The sequence below is a fragment of the Neophocaena asiaeorientalis genome, unplaced genomic scaffold, assembly GCF_003031525.2.
Source record: "Neophocaena asiaeorientalis asiaeorientalis breed wild unplaced genomic scaffold, Neophocaena_asiaeorientalis_V1.1 scaffold521, whole genome shotgun sequence".
Taxonomy (NCBI): Eukaryota; Metazoa; Chordata; class Mammalia; order Artiodactyla; family Phocoenidae; genus Neophocaena; species Neophocaena asiaeorientalis.
This window is the reverse complement of record NW_020174712.1, coordinates 1,988,530-2,001,986: the sequence shown is the minus strand read 5'-3', so window position 1 is coordinate 2,001,986 and position 13,457 is coordinate 1,988,530. Positions and strand designations below refer to the sequence as shown.

The window sequence follows — 13,457 nt, the reverse complement described above, 5'->3', positions numbered from 1 at the left end:
GTCACAGGTGGCCCACACCAAGGACGTGGGCCTGGAGCGAGAGTTTGGAGGATGCTGGTTGCAGGTGGCCACGTGCAGAGCTGCTCCGGGGGCTCAAGGCTGTGCCAGCTCTTGGAGGAGGGGCGTCAAGCAAGGACGGGTGGAGAGCAGGGAAAGCAGGCCCACGGCTGCGCTGTGTTGAGTGTCCTGAAAGCTGCCGCAGAGCAGAGACTGACATCCACAGGTGAGCCCAGGACGGCCAGGGCAGCTGCGTTCCTTCAAAACCCGGCAGAAGAACAGACAGACAGCCTGGTTCTGCGGGCAGATGCAGTGTCGGGGGAGTGCTGGAGTTGCTTCAGAAGACGCCTGGGGTTCGGTCCATAGCAGCTACCTGGGCTGACATAAGGAGAAGCTTTCAAGCATGGGAAGGGTTGAAGAGACTCTACCTTAAGTGGAGGCTCAACTTTTCACGGAGCTGGACGTAAGATTGAGAAAACAAGTCGGTGCATCCGCCAAGCTAATCAGACTTGGTCGAGGAGCCCAGCTCGGGTTCAGCCCCATGTGGCGACGAGATCCAGAGCCGAAAGATGTTGCTGCGCTTTGAGGTCATTCTCAGCAATCATCATCAACAAACACAAGGGCCCGCAAGCATAGGCCTAGGAGGGGCCGGGAGCAAACACGCGCTCTTAGGGACCACCTCGAGACGAACCTGAGGACCATCAAGACGAATGCTGTCCCGACTCCAGAAGGGCCATCTTCCCCGGGATCCGGTTAATGTGACTTTCTGTGTCTTGGAACTTGATCTCTTCTTGCTCTGAAGAGCACCTCCCCCGGCACCTCCCCCCAGATCCCCACATGCCTCCTGCACATATGCTGTCCTCTGATGGCCTTCTGGGAGCCCTGGATGCCAGTGCTCGTGGAAAGCAGGGGAAGATCTTAAAGGAGACAGTTGCCATGTTTCAGACTTCTCTCCGCTGTATTACAGAGCATCGCTCTTTATCTCATCCTGGAGAGTCTGGCTCCTTAATCATAATCAGCAATTTGAATTCATGTATCACTGAGTAGCTACAAAGTCTCAGTGCTAACGTGAATGTAAAATATCTTGTCGCTCCTCCAAAATAGCTCCTGAAGGGCAAGAAACGGCCAATCGCTTTCTTTGATTCAGCAGCTCATGTGATGTGACACATATGGCTTGAGATCAGTTTATGGTGTTTCCTATCAGGAGGGCAGAAGCTAAAACAGATAACCTCCCAGAATTTCCTCAGTGATCTACATGGATGTTAGCTAACCATCTGGCCGTGTTGAAGTCTTGATAGACATTGGATGAAAAGTCTCTTGTTTCTTAGACACTGTCCATTCCTTCTAAACTGGATCCACAAATAAAGGCTCCCTGAGAACCAGCTGTCTCTGAAGGCCCTGCCGCCCAGCCCAAGCCAGGCGTGCTCTGGCCCCTCCATTCTTACGGGTTGACAGCTGAGGGATTAACGATCACTGCTGTCCTTTCTCCCTCCACCTTGGTCTTCTCCGGCCACAGCTCATAGCCCAGTGAGTGTTCATTTGTCTCTGCAAGATTTAGTGAAGTGCAGTGGCATTTCTTCTAAACATGACTTGGTTTTATTTTTCTTCTCAAACCCTCCTCTTCCTTCTCCAGTCCCCACCAGACATTGTACAGACCTCTCGATGAGGCCTGGAAAATCTTTATTGCTCCAGTGAGCTGTGTTATGACACTTTGAGTCTTGCCATTAAGTCAATATTTAGAAGTACAATTTAGAAATGGCAGTAGTTCAAGTCTTCCTGTCAGGTAGATAAAGCAGCAGACTGAAAAACTGATCACTGGTAAAGAGTCCAAAAGACCCCACCTCAAGCCTTGAGAAATTTAATATCGTAAACAGACCCTTTATTACCCCACCCAGTGGTGCTGTGGAGCTGTGCAGAGGAAAATGTGCCTCAGGGAATGATCCCAGGCCCTAACTCAAATATCTGGGGTGGGGGGAAGGCTCCCCCAAATCAGCCAGGACCAGTGTCACCGGGACCTAGAAGTGCTCTGCAAAGGATGAGAGCTGAGTGTGTGTCATTCACTAATTTTATTCCCCTATTCCATCCCTCTGGTCTGAGGTCAAAGGAGTTTCATTGAGTGGGGGGAAAGAAGAGGCTCCAATATTCACTTCATATCAAGAGCAACCCAAAGAGAAGGATGCCTTGCGGGAGGAGGTGAAGTGGGGGAGTATAGGAGGATACGTACTGATAAGATATTGCATGGAAGTAGAGTTTGCACTCCTTGGACAGTCGATGCTCCCTTACATAGTGGCAGCGGTTTTTAAGTTTATTCTTACGGCTATCGTGAAATACAAAAAAAGGAACAAAAACCAGCAACCTTTAGGAGTCTGTAGTTTAAAAACTCCTTGGAGCAAGGGTCTGAAGACTCTCAGTTCTACATCTTCAGTCATGATTTTGCAGTATTAACTCCTTATGGCCAAGCAGTCAGGAGGAATTGGGGGCAACCATTCATATGGCTCCGGGAGGGTGTTGGATGTGGGTCTGGGGTCTTCTGCTGTCCTCTTCCCGTCCTGTTTAGGTGTTGAGACAAATAAGACACCTTTTATGTGCGGAAAGACACATTTCCAGCTGGCTTCTCCTCCCCTACTTCCCAGAGGTGGGCTGGCTGGGGAGTTAACAGATGGGTATCTGACTCAGCTCCAGTCAAGTTTTGGTTGTTAAAATCAAGAGGATTTCCTCTGGATGCGTGAGGAGGCATGTCCTGACTACGGATCAGGAATTGTGGTTGTTCACAGAATCTTCCCCTTCCCTGCTGTGCTGGGTCCCTGACAGCCTTCCATTGGGCTGAACTTAGATGAATGCACTTAGGCTCAGGGGAGGTCCGGAGCCTAGCATCAATCATGCAAATGTGTGGGTTAACGTTACAGCCAAGGTCTTGGACTCTATCTACATGACTCCAAATATCTGCATAAAAACTGAATTTTTTTTTCAGGCAAATATTTAACAATCAGATACAGGGGGTCCAGATTTTCACTAAAATTTCCAACGCTGCCACCAATTTGGCATTAAGCTTTAAGATGTATGTAATTTTAGGACCAGAAGAGGCTTTATTCTGTATGTAGTTTGCTGGTTCCTACACTTGTAAATCAAGACCTCCTTAGGATACTGATAAAAACTATGGATTTTTTTTGTATTAGAAAAACAAGCACATACATACTATACACACAATTTTGTGCTCATGTAACACAAGAGGCTACAATGATGAGGACTGCTAGATGGTCTTTGACACGGAAATGCATACATATGTATAATATCTAGTTGATTTGATTCTTTTCAACGTGAGGGAAATGTCTTAGAAACTCACTAAAGTATCAGTGAAGCCCAAACTCCTCTAGTTAATGTTGTTTGCCAAGAGTAGGCTTGGGTTAAAATTCTCTAAGACTCTCTGGGTCAAATTCACCTTGAGTCCTTTCCTTTGTTTGTTGGTAACTTGGGTAAGGTCTGCCTCATTGCCCTTGTCTGTCTGCGTCAGCAACAAGAAGATTACAAATTCACATGGCAAGTTAGAGGTTGTCTCAGAGAAGTGATCTGTCTTCAGAAGCATCCTGCAGGATTTCTAGGCGTCAACCGTTTCTGCTGCAGAGATATTGAGGAGGTGGTGCCTTTCTGGACTGCTGCCTGCAGGGGTGACTCCCCCAGCACTCGAAAGTCTTCTGAGCTGTCCAGCCACATCCAGTCTCCTTTTGCAGGATGGTGTCTTGGCCAGAAGAGCCCATAGTTTCTCAGCAGCATCCGTTACGGTAACTAGGAAACCTTAAAGAGAAATCCAGGGACAAACTTCCATTCTTCACAAATCATGGCAAATCTGTTTCTTCATAAAACATCTTAAAAGGGTGTGACTCAAGGCCCTGTAATAAGCTCTCAGGAGACAACTGTTAGCAACACCAGATATAGGCTCTCCCCACCCTACCCCCAGCCCCCCAGAGAACTTACCATCCATTCAGTCAAGGAGACACGTGATAATCTAATACTCGCCCATAGAAATGAAAAGGCCACTTGTTTAAAGTATAACAGTGAAAAGCTTATTGCATTGTGACCTCCTCTAATAGGGGATCTGGTTTCACCCAGAGGGTGACGTGAGTTAACACCTGAGGGGATGGGCAGGGTAGCGGGGTGGGAGCGCGGGAGCACGGCGTATGTTAAGGGATGGATGTGGCGTGTGGATGGGCTGGAGAGAAGCTGAGGCCAGGCCGGGCTCCGTGGGCCAGCTGAAGAATTTGGTCTTATGCTGAGAGGGGTAGGAAGTCACTGGAAGGTTCTAAGGAGGAGGGTGACAGTACCATATTTGCATTTGGCAAGATTACTCTGGCAGCACCGTGGAGAAAGGAACGTAGGCCTCCAGAGGGGCTGGATGAGGGGCGACCAACCCGTCAGGAAGGTACTGCACAGACCTAGCAAAGAGGTGAGAATAGTGTGGATGAGGGTAAAGGAAGCGGGGAGAAATGGGTGGGTTGGGGACATATTTAGGTATTAAAATTGCCAGGGCCTGGTGATGCACTTTGGGATTAAGGGACCAAGCAGTGACGGGCATGACACTTGGTTTCTGGCTTATAGGACTAAGGAGGGAGGGTGTGTCTTTGCCCATCCCGGGAAATTGAAAGAGGAGTGGTTTGGAGGCAGAGGAACGTCTGTGTCGACTCTGAGACGTGTCACGTCGTGTGCCTGGAGCTTGAGGACTGAGCTGGAGATACACAGATGTGTGGTTCTCGGGAGGGCCCGGGGCCGGTGAAGCTGTGGACAGGAAGGTCAGCCGGGGAAGAGCCCACGTGAAGAGAGGAGACGGCCCCAGACACAGCCTGGAGTGGAGGAGGCTCATGCTTAACGATCAGATGGGGCGAGTGAGTCTGCGGAGGAAACAAAGATGGACTTGCTCGGGAAGCAGGAGGAAAGCCAGAAGAGCTGGGAAAAGTCCAAGGAGAGTGATGCCATCCTTTGAAGGTGTCTGATGGGGGGCTTGATGTCACCCGAGAGGCAGGGGAGGCGCCACTGGAGAGCGACACCAGCTGAAATCTATTGGCCCCTCTTGTTACAGAGACCAGAGGAACCGAATGGTTTCAAGAGGGGAGTGGCCATCCCCGGGCTCATTGTCGAGTGACACTGCGGGGCGGCAGAGACAGCGTGTGGACTTATTATCTGGGGCATCGCTGGCAAGCTCTGAACTTTGTAGCTGTTAATTTCTTTAACATTTTTCAACTTAGTCTCAAGAAAGGTCCATAATGATAACCCCAGGGTAGCCTTTAATTTCCCTCTATTGCCCGAGAGTCTGCTTGAATAGCAACAATGATCATTGTACCTCATCTAATACTGGTTTTGAAGAAAACATAGTGTACGAAGAATAAAATTTGCCGTGATTTTTTCCGCAAAGACGATTTTCAATTAAACAGGAAAAGTAACATTAACAAAACAAAACAAAACACCTTTTATTGTTCTGGTTAGTGAACCCTGTGACTCCCGCTGGGAGTTCGTGTATTCTAATGGTGAACAAGCACATCTCCTCAGGTCGGGAGGCCAGATAAGGAGTCAGCAGTCACCATCCACCGTGGATGACGCTGGGACTATAATAGACACGGTAATGGATGTGCAGGTGGGACAGATTTCTAGGAGCATCTGAGGCCGAGGGAAGGAGCATTGTGCTAAGGTTCCAAGATGAGCAGGCAAGGGCACGTCGTGTTCCTGAAACTACAAAGAATACGACAAGGTTGCAGCTGAGTGGCTAAGGCAGGGGTGAAGAGATCGGAAACTGGAAATGGCCAGATCTTAAGAACCAGGGACTTGGGCTCTGGTATGTAAAGGGACTTGTGTTTAAGGAACAAAGGTGTTTTAGATCATATCAGTTTCAGAAACAGATAAGCCCCAAAGTCTCAGTGGCTTAACCCAATGGAAGTTTATTTTTTGCTACAGAAAGTCTGAAAAGGGTCATTGTGATCCACAGTTGGCTCTCTGAACAAGGATACAGACACCGGTGGGGACTGAAACGTGTCCCCCAAATCCGTACCTCAGAGCCCTAGTCCCCCATGTGGTGATGTCTGGCGGTGAGGCCTTTGGGAAGTAATCAAGTTTGGACAAGGTCATGATCCTTTTTACTCCCGCTGGGTCTTCCTTTCCTGCCGTTTAAGGGGCATCTCTATCCTTGTTTCTCCCTCCTTAGGAGTGATTCTCCACCCTGGGTACGCTAAGAATCCCCTGAGGCCATTATGAAATATCAGAGCCCAGGCTGCATCCTCAGAGGTTCTGATGTCACTGGTGTGGATCGAGGGGCTGAGGACTGCAGCGAGAGACCCTCTGCAGCGGGCCTGGTGCATAGACCTAGCGTGCCTGCCCTGGGTGCCCACAGCCCTGGCATGGCTTCCAGCCCCACACTCCCATCCCTGCCGGTCACACTGTCCCAAGAAGCCTCTTCCCGTCATTCTCTCCCCCCTGCCTCAGTCCCCAGGGTCACTCTGTGTCGTTGGCGCTGGCCTGTCTGAAACCTGACATCAACAGGGAAAGGAAAAGAGATGAGTAGTTTGAGCATCTGAAGTGAGCTCAGCGCTTCGCAGACATAATTTTACTCAACCCTCACAACAGTCCTAAGACATGACTGCTGTCATCCCCACTTTCCAGACGGGGGCATGGAAGTTCCCAGAACACACAGCCAGGACACAGTAAGCCAGCTGGGCCGCTGCCGGGGCTGCCTGAGTCCACGCCCCGCGCAGGGTCCCTCCCTGAGCTTGGCCGAGGCGGGGGAGGGTCTTCCCACCGGCCATCCCAGGTTTGCCAGTTCAACTGCCCCCCACAGCCCAGGGTGGGAGCGGAGGGATTCAGGGGGAGGGATCCTGACAGAGTGAAGAAAAGAGCCCAGAGTCGGGACTTCCTGTAGAAACTCAGTCCCCGGTAGAGAATGCTGGAGGCTTGGCTTTTGGTGGCCGAGGCAGGCCTATACCCACCCCCGGGTCTGTTCCACTTTCCCCCTCGGCACCAAACACACCCTCGTTGCCAGCGGGCAGGGGGCTCAGCTGCCCCTGCAGTGCTTTTCTCAGCTGGTGGGCCGCTGGCTGTGGGATCCAGCATCTGTCAGAGGGATTCCTTAGGGTGAGACAGAGACGTGGCACTTTGACCTCACCAGAGCCCTTTGTGTGCAGAGAGCTCTGTCGCCTCCCGGCCTCTCCCCTCCTGTTCTCCCTGCTGTGCTGGATGGAGCCCTTGAGGAACCTCGGGGGAATGTAAAGAGCTAGAACATGACCGGAAAGAAAACAGCTGAGACCAGTTCAGCCACTTCTCTGCCGGGACCAGGGATAGTCACTTAATCTCTCTGTGTGGCGGGTTCCTTATCTGTCCCACAGGAATGACTACGCGTGCCTCTCAGGCTTGCTGGGCGTGTGAAATGAGATAAGATATAGAGAGTATCCGACTAGAATATACGGTTAGTAGCTATACAGTAACCCCACCCTTGCCCCCCGATTCTTAAAAGGGAGCTTCAGCCTGTGTCCTTCTAATGCGTCGCATGGGGTGCACGGGGGGAGGGGGAAGCTCTGGCCAGGTCACTCTTGGCCCAAAATAATGCTGCAAGGTCACATCAGGGCTTCAGATACACACTTGCAGCAAAGGCCACAGGGTGAAACACAAGTCCTGTTTTAAATCGCCATGAGAATTCTGAGACAGGCCATCATGGCCAGTCAGGGACAGGAAAGGAGTTTCCCAGGAAAGGGATGGATGGAGGGATCTGGCCACTGGGTCATCAGAAGACGGAAAGAGGACAGAGTCTGGCGTTTTGATGCCTCAGGGCTGGGGGGCAGAAGCCACGGACAGGGCGAGCTGTGCACACAGGACTCTGTGCAGAGGCGGGTGCTGAGTGCTCGAGGTGTGGCCACTGGGGCGGCCCTCAGGCTTTGCCCAGGTGTGCAGAGCGCTGGCTTTGCAGGGCCACATGTAGCACTCACTCCCGCTCCCAGCCATTCCTGGAAGTGGTTCAGAACCAGCTCAGAAGCTGGGGAGGCCAGGGTTCCCCCAGATACATGGTGGGAGGAAAAGGGCAGTTGGTAAGACCTGGAGATCACAGACTTGAACTGGAGGGCTGGGGGATGAGGAATCCCTGGGTCGGCGCTAGAGTTCTAGCAAAGCCGCTGGCAAGGCTGAGCCTGCGGTCAAGGGCTTGCCGGCCTCCTGCATCCCGAGGAGGCCCAGGCTTCTTGGATCCAAATACCAGGAAACCACCTGCTCCGGGAGGAGGCTCTGGTGGGGACCACCACGTGTGCAGCAGTCGAGATGCCTTCCCCCTGGGGAGCATGACATCACTTGCAGGATTTCGATGACCTTGAGGCATGCGCCTCTGACCCAGAGATGCTGCTCGTGGCTGATATGAGGGCACCAGGTGCCCCTCACTCCTCACCTGGGCCTGCTGGGGAGGAGTACGGTCCCTGACCCTGGGACAGAGACTCTCCCATCTAAAGCTGACTCGCAGAGGCAGAGATCTTTGGCCTCACGATGCCTTGCTAAGGTTTCACCACTGCCTTCCTAAAGCAGACACCCAGCCTGGGTTGTGCACATGCCCCTCTGCCCTCAGGTTCCCATTATCACCTTTCACGCCCAGTGAGTCCTTTCCCGTTGAGTTTCCAGAACCGGCTCTAATGGACAAGTGCTTCTCATCTCACCAGTCTGCTCGCGTGCACAAGGCCAGTCTGCATGGCAGCCTGTGTTCAGGCCAGCCCACCCCGCCGCCTCCCCCATCCCAGCCCTGTGGGCCCGGCTGACCTGGGAAAGGGCCTCTGAGATCAAAGGCCACACTTTCCCCAAGGACTTGTCCCCATAAGCTCCTGGGCCTCAGCTGTATCTTCCTGGAGAAGGTGCCATGTTTCTAAGAGTTAATTGACTTAGCTGTTTTAATAAGCTCTCTTGAGACGCATATTCAACCGTAGTACACCTGCCTCATATCCCATAAAATGCAGCTCACAGGGGTTATTGTCACAAGGTGTGTGGAAGTTGGAAGCCGAGTGGCACTTGGAAGGCGGGACCTGTGTTCTGGGACGTTTAGAGAAATGCGATTTTCATGGGCTCAGCTTCCTTGGAGAGAGTTGGCAGGAAGCAAGGATCAGTCAGGAAAGCAGTGGAAAAGTATCAGAGCCAGGAAGCTGATTACTAGGTGGCAAGGAGACCTTGGGACAGTCACTTCTCCCATCGCAGGCATTTGTTTTCTCAGCTGCAAAATAAAAGTCACTGATGTAAGGCTGCCGCGAAGGGCCGTGAAAGCTGTTCGTTGTGCCCGGATGCTGTGTCCGCGGGGGCGTGGCTCACACTATAGTCGTCATAGATTTGCATATTTATTTTGACAATATGTTGGTCTGTGACGGTCATGTTGCTATGACAAAATAGATATATTAAAATAATTGTCTAGCAGATATAAGTTAAGTGTTTTGAAGAAGAAGTGACTTAAAATTTTTTTTTGGCACAGAGATGCATGGGCTTAGTGGCGCTCCTCTTTGGTTGTGCTTTAAGTTCCCTCCAGCTCAGGATATATTTATTAGGTTGCTGAGATGGGACTGTCCAGCAGGAAGGCAGACTCTAGACAGAGATAAGACGAGGACCTGAACTGTGAGCCCTAATTAAGGGCAATTCCCTTTCAAGTTCCCTGGGAACAATGAGGAAATAAGATGCAGGAAAGCCAAAGCCTGCCCTTGAAGCACTGGTGAAACCAAAATCTTACTGCCAACTTCCTGGTTGGTCTTTGAAACTGCAAAAGCCAGGCCACTGCCTTTGTTTCCCCACAGACCCCTGTGCAGAGATTCAGGAATCCCTGTTTCCTCAGGCACCGGTGGGCTGACCTGAAGGACCTCAGTTGCCCAGATCCACACTCCCTGGGAGGCCAGGAAAGTGGCCTGGAGGCGACAGCCCGAGGGGCTGAGCAGTGCGCCTAGGTTCACAGACTGAGCCCACGGTGGGTCCAGAAAGGGGCCCACAGGCTCCTGATTAGAGAAATAGCTCGTGGGATCCACACAACACACCCCTTCCAGCCTGATGATTTCCATCAGGTAAAGACTAAGGAAAACAAAAGGAAGCCCCCAGACTAATTCTTCCAGGAATGACGAGCCTTGCCGTCTCTAAATCTACCACTTTCACTAATTCCTTGTTCCATTGCCTCGTGGCATCTGTCATTGCTTGCTGGCTGTTTCCTTTGCCAGTCATTTTTATTCATTCTGGGTTTTAAGATTAGAGGTCTGGTGACTGTTTTTGCCTTGGGAGATTTCACCTGGGAGAGACCATTCAGGCCAGAGAGCGCAGAATGGCTGCACTTGCCTCCGTTTTTGTGAACTTGGGTCCCGGTCTCTCCCTTCTCAGGGCCACGTGAAGGTATGAAGCTTCGATCCAAATTAATTGTGTCTGCAGTGTCAGGGCATCTCTGCTGGGCTGAGACACAACCTTTTCACTCCTCTGGCTGGCTGTCTGCATATCTGAAGAGACAGTAAGCAATAATGCTCCGTTGGCTCTGCAGCGAAGGTTTTCCCTCTCTCTGCTCAGCTTATAGAGCCTCAGCTGGGGAGCAACCCTGAGAATAAATGACAACTGTCAGTCATATCTTACCTGCAGCTGCCTGCACCACTCTAAGCCCTGCTGCTTTCTGCACTTTACAGTTCCCTTAGAGTAGCAGCACTAATGCCTAGTTTCCTGGTTCAGGGTCTTCAAACTGTAAGGATTTCCAAGAGCAAGATTCATTTTAAGGGAATCTGTTTTAAGATCATCAACTTTCATATATATTGCAAAAATTGTCCTGATTAAAAACATGTCCTTTTCCTACTTTATATAAGAAAGGAGTACCCCTCAGCAATCAAGAACCTTACTAAGGTGCATTGCCTCCGTATATAAAAGCCTCCAGGGCCAAAGAAACAGTTCGAAATGTTGGTGTAGGTGGATAGAAAAGAATGCATCTAGTGACAAAATAACAAAACGTAAACATAGTCAAGTATTTGCCAATGCTCTCTTTTAAATTATTTAAGAAAAACTTAATTGAGTTGTCAGCTGAAACACTATTTAAACATTTATGATGATAGATCACTATGTGAATGTTGGCATTCAAAGAAGCCATTCAGAGAATTAAATGACAGACTACTTCTATTTCCATCTACTTATTTATGTCAACAACTTTCTAATCACTTAGATTTAACAAATAGGAATAGAATGGATTCTGAACTTGTCTCATTCTAGAGATCAATCATATTCATCCATGAATATACAAACTGATTTTTAAAAGCATCCTATTCCTTTCATTATGAGATGCATTTCCAATAAAATGTAACTTTTTATTTTAAAAGATCATTTATTGAAATTTGGGGTTCCACTCGTACAATGACAGGCAAAGCTACTTTGAAACAACTCTTCTCGCCAGCAACAACTGAAAATGCTGCTGGACTCTGTGTGTTTGTGTGTGTGTGCACACAGTGTGATGGATCAGAGACAGACTAAGACCTAGAGAACAAGGTGTATCTGGAAATTGCCACCATGTCTCCCCTACATTTAAACACTGATTGCAGAAGCAGCAGCTGAGAGACTAAGAAACTGAACTGAGGTTTTGACAGAATCACAGGATGGGGGAAATGACAAAAATTGGAGTTCACGGGCCACCAAGCAGAAGAGATCTAGTAAATATCCTAGACTTTCGTTGGGACAGTAAAGGACAATGCCCTTGGAGTAAGAAGGAGCTAGAAGTAAACTAGGGGTGAAACCCTCTGGAGGACTGAAGCCTTCATAAAGCCCAAGCTGAGCTTCGAGTCATCTTAATCCCTGACTAACTCCACTCTGGGTTAAGATGGTCTGCCTGTAGCCTAGGTGCCCTTCATAAGCAAAAGCCTGTGCTCTCTAGAAAAAGATAACAACATACGGAGTGTCAAATGATATCTACAGTTTTCTGTATACAATATGCAGCATTCCCAGTATATGGGAAAACAAGTCCTGACTGGAAACTCAGGAGAAATAAACAGGCAAGTCTTGACTGAAAAATCAAGAGAAAAACAGTAGACAATAGACTCAAACCCACTGGTCCAGATACCGATATGACTTTAAAGAGACCTATGATAAAAGAACTAAATGACAAAATGGAGACCTGCACTAGTAAACTAGAATCTTTTTAAAAAGGTGAACTCTAGCTTAAATAGGCAAAAAGATGAAAAAGGCAGAAAAGAATGTTCGAGACACATGGGACATAGTAAAAAGGCCACAGAAGGATTAGAGAGAGAAGATGAGACACAAGTAATATTTGAGAGAGAAAGTTTGAGAACTTTCTGAAACAGACAAGAAATAGCAAATCATAGACTCAAGAAGTGCTGTGAAACCCATTAATTTCAGAACTGCTGATACCACAGAAATGAGAAAAACTTAAAAGCTGAAATAGAAAATTGTTCAAAGAAGCAGTGATAAGACTGACAGCTGACTTTCCAACAGAAATACTGGAATCCAGAAAGACATAGAATGATATCCCCAAATGATAAAAGAAAAATAATGATCAGTTCTATATCCAGTGAAAATATCCCTCAAAAACGAAGGCAAGGGACTTCCCAGGTGGTTCAGTGGTTAAGACTCCGTGCTCCCAATGCAGGGGGCCTGGGTTCAATCCCTGGTCGGGGAAATAGATCCTGCGTGCCACAACTGAGACCCAGCATAGTCAAATAAATAAATTTTTTTTTTTAAAGGAAGGCAAAATAATGACTTTTTCTAGAGACAGAACACTGATAGAATTTATTGCCAGCACGTTTAGAGTGGAGGAAATGCTAAATTCTTAAGGTAGAAGGAAAATTGTCACAAATGGAAGCACAGAGATGGAGGAAGGGATGAAGAGCCACAGAAAGGGTAAACGTGTAGGAAAAACTAAGCTAATAATAATAGTAGTAATAATAATTTTTAGATTAAAAACCCATACGGAATGGAAATACATGACAACAGAAGCACAGAAGGTAGGAGAAATGTAAAATTCAAAGTTAAGGTGTTTAAATGTCTTTGCATTGCCTGGGAAGTTGTGGGAGTGCAAATTTATATTAGATTTCGATTGACCAATATTTCAATTTTTAAAAATCATCTCTAGGGCACTATTCCAGAAAGAGATTAATTAAAATATACAAATAGCAAGGTAATAGAGGAGAGGAAAAGGAGCAATAATAATCATACATACATAATCCAAAAGGAATTAAGAAAGGAGAGAAAAACTGTCAAATGTGTAATGAATACAAGACATGTATTTAGGTGGCTGATTTCAACATAAAAATTTCCTTAAGTACATTGCAAGTCAACGTTTATTTATTTTACTAATATTTCATTAAATACTCCAATTAATCTGAGTGAGTCTATTTATATAAAGTTCAAAAGCAGGTAAAACTAATCTACAGTGTTAGAATAGTGTTTACACTTGGAAGAACAGTGACTAAAAGGGGGCACGAGAAGGTGCCTGTATGTGAAGGTTA

At 48.2% G+C, this 13,457-nt stretch overlaps 1 protein-coding gene across 6 annotated transcripts in view; it reads left to right on the top strand.

Annotated features, from left to right (window-relative positions):
• Positions 1-13,457, top strand: part of ENPP6 (ectonucleotide pyrophosphatase/phosphodiesterase 6) — a 99,438-nt gene that overhangs the window by 45,260 nt on the left and 40,721 nt on the right. The window lies entirely within an intron of this gene.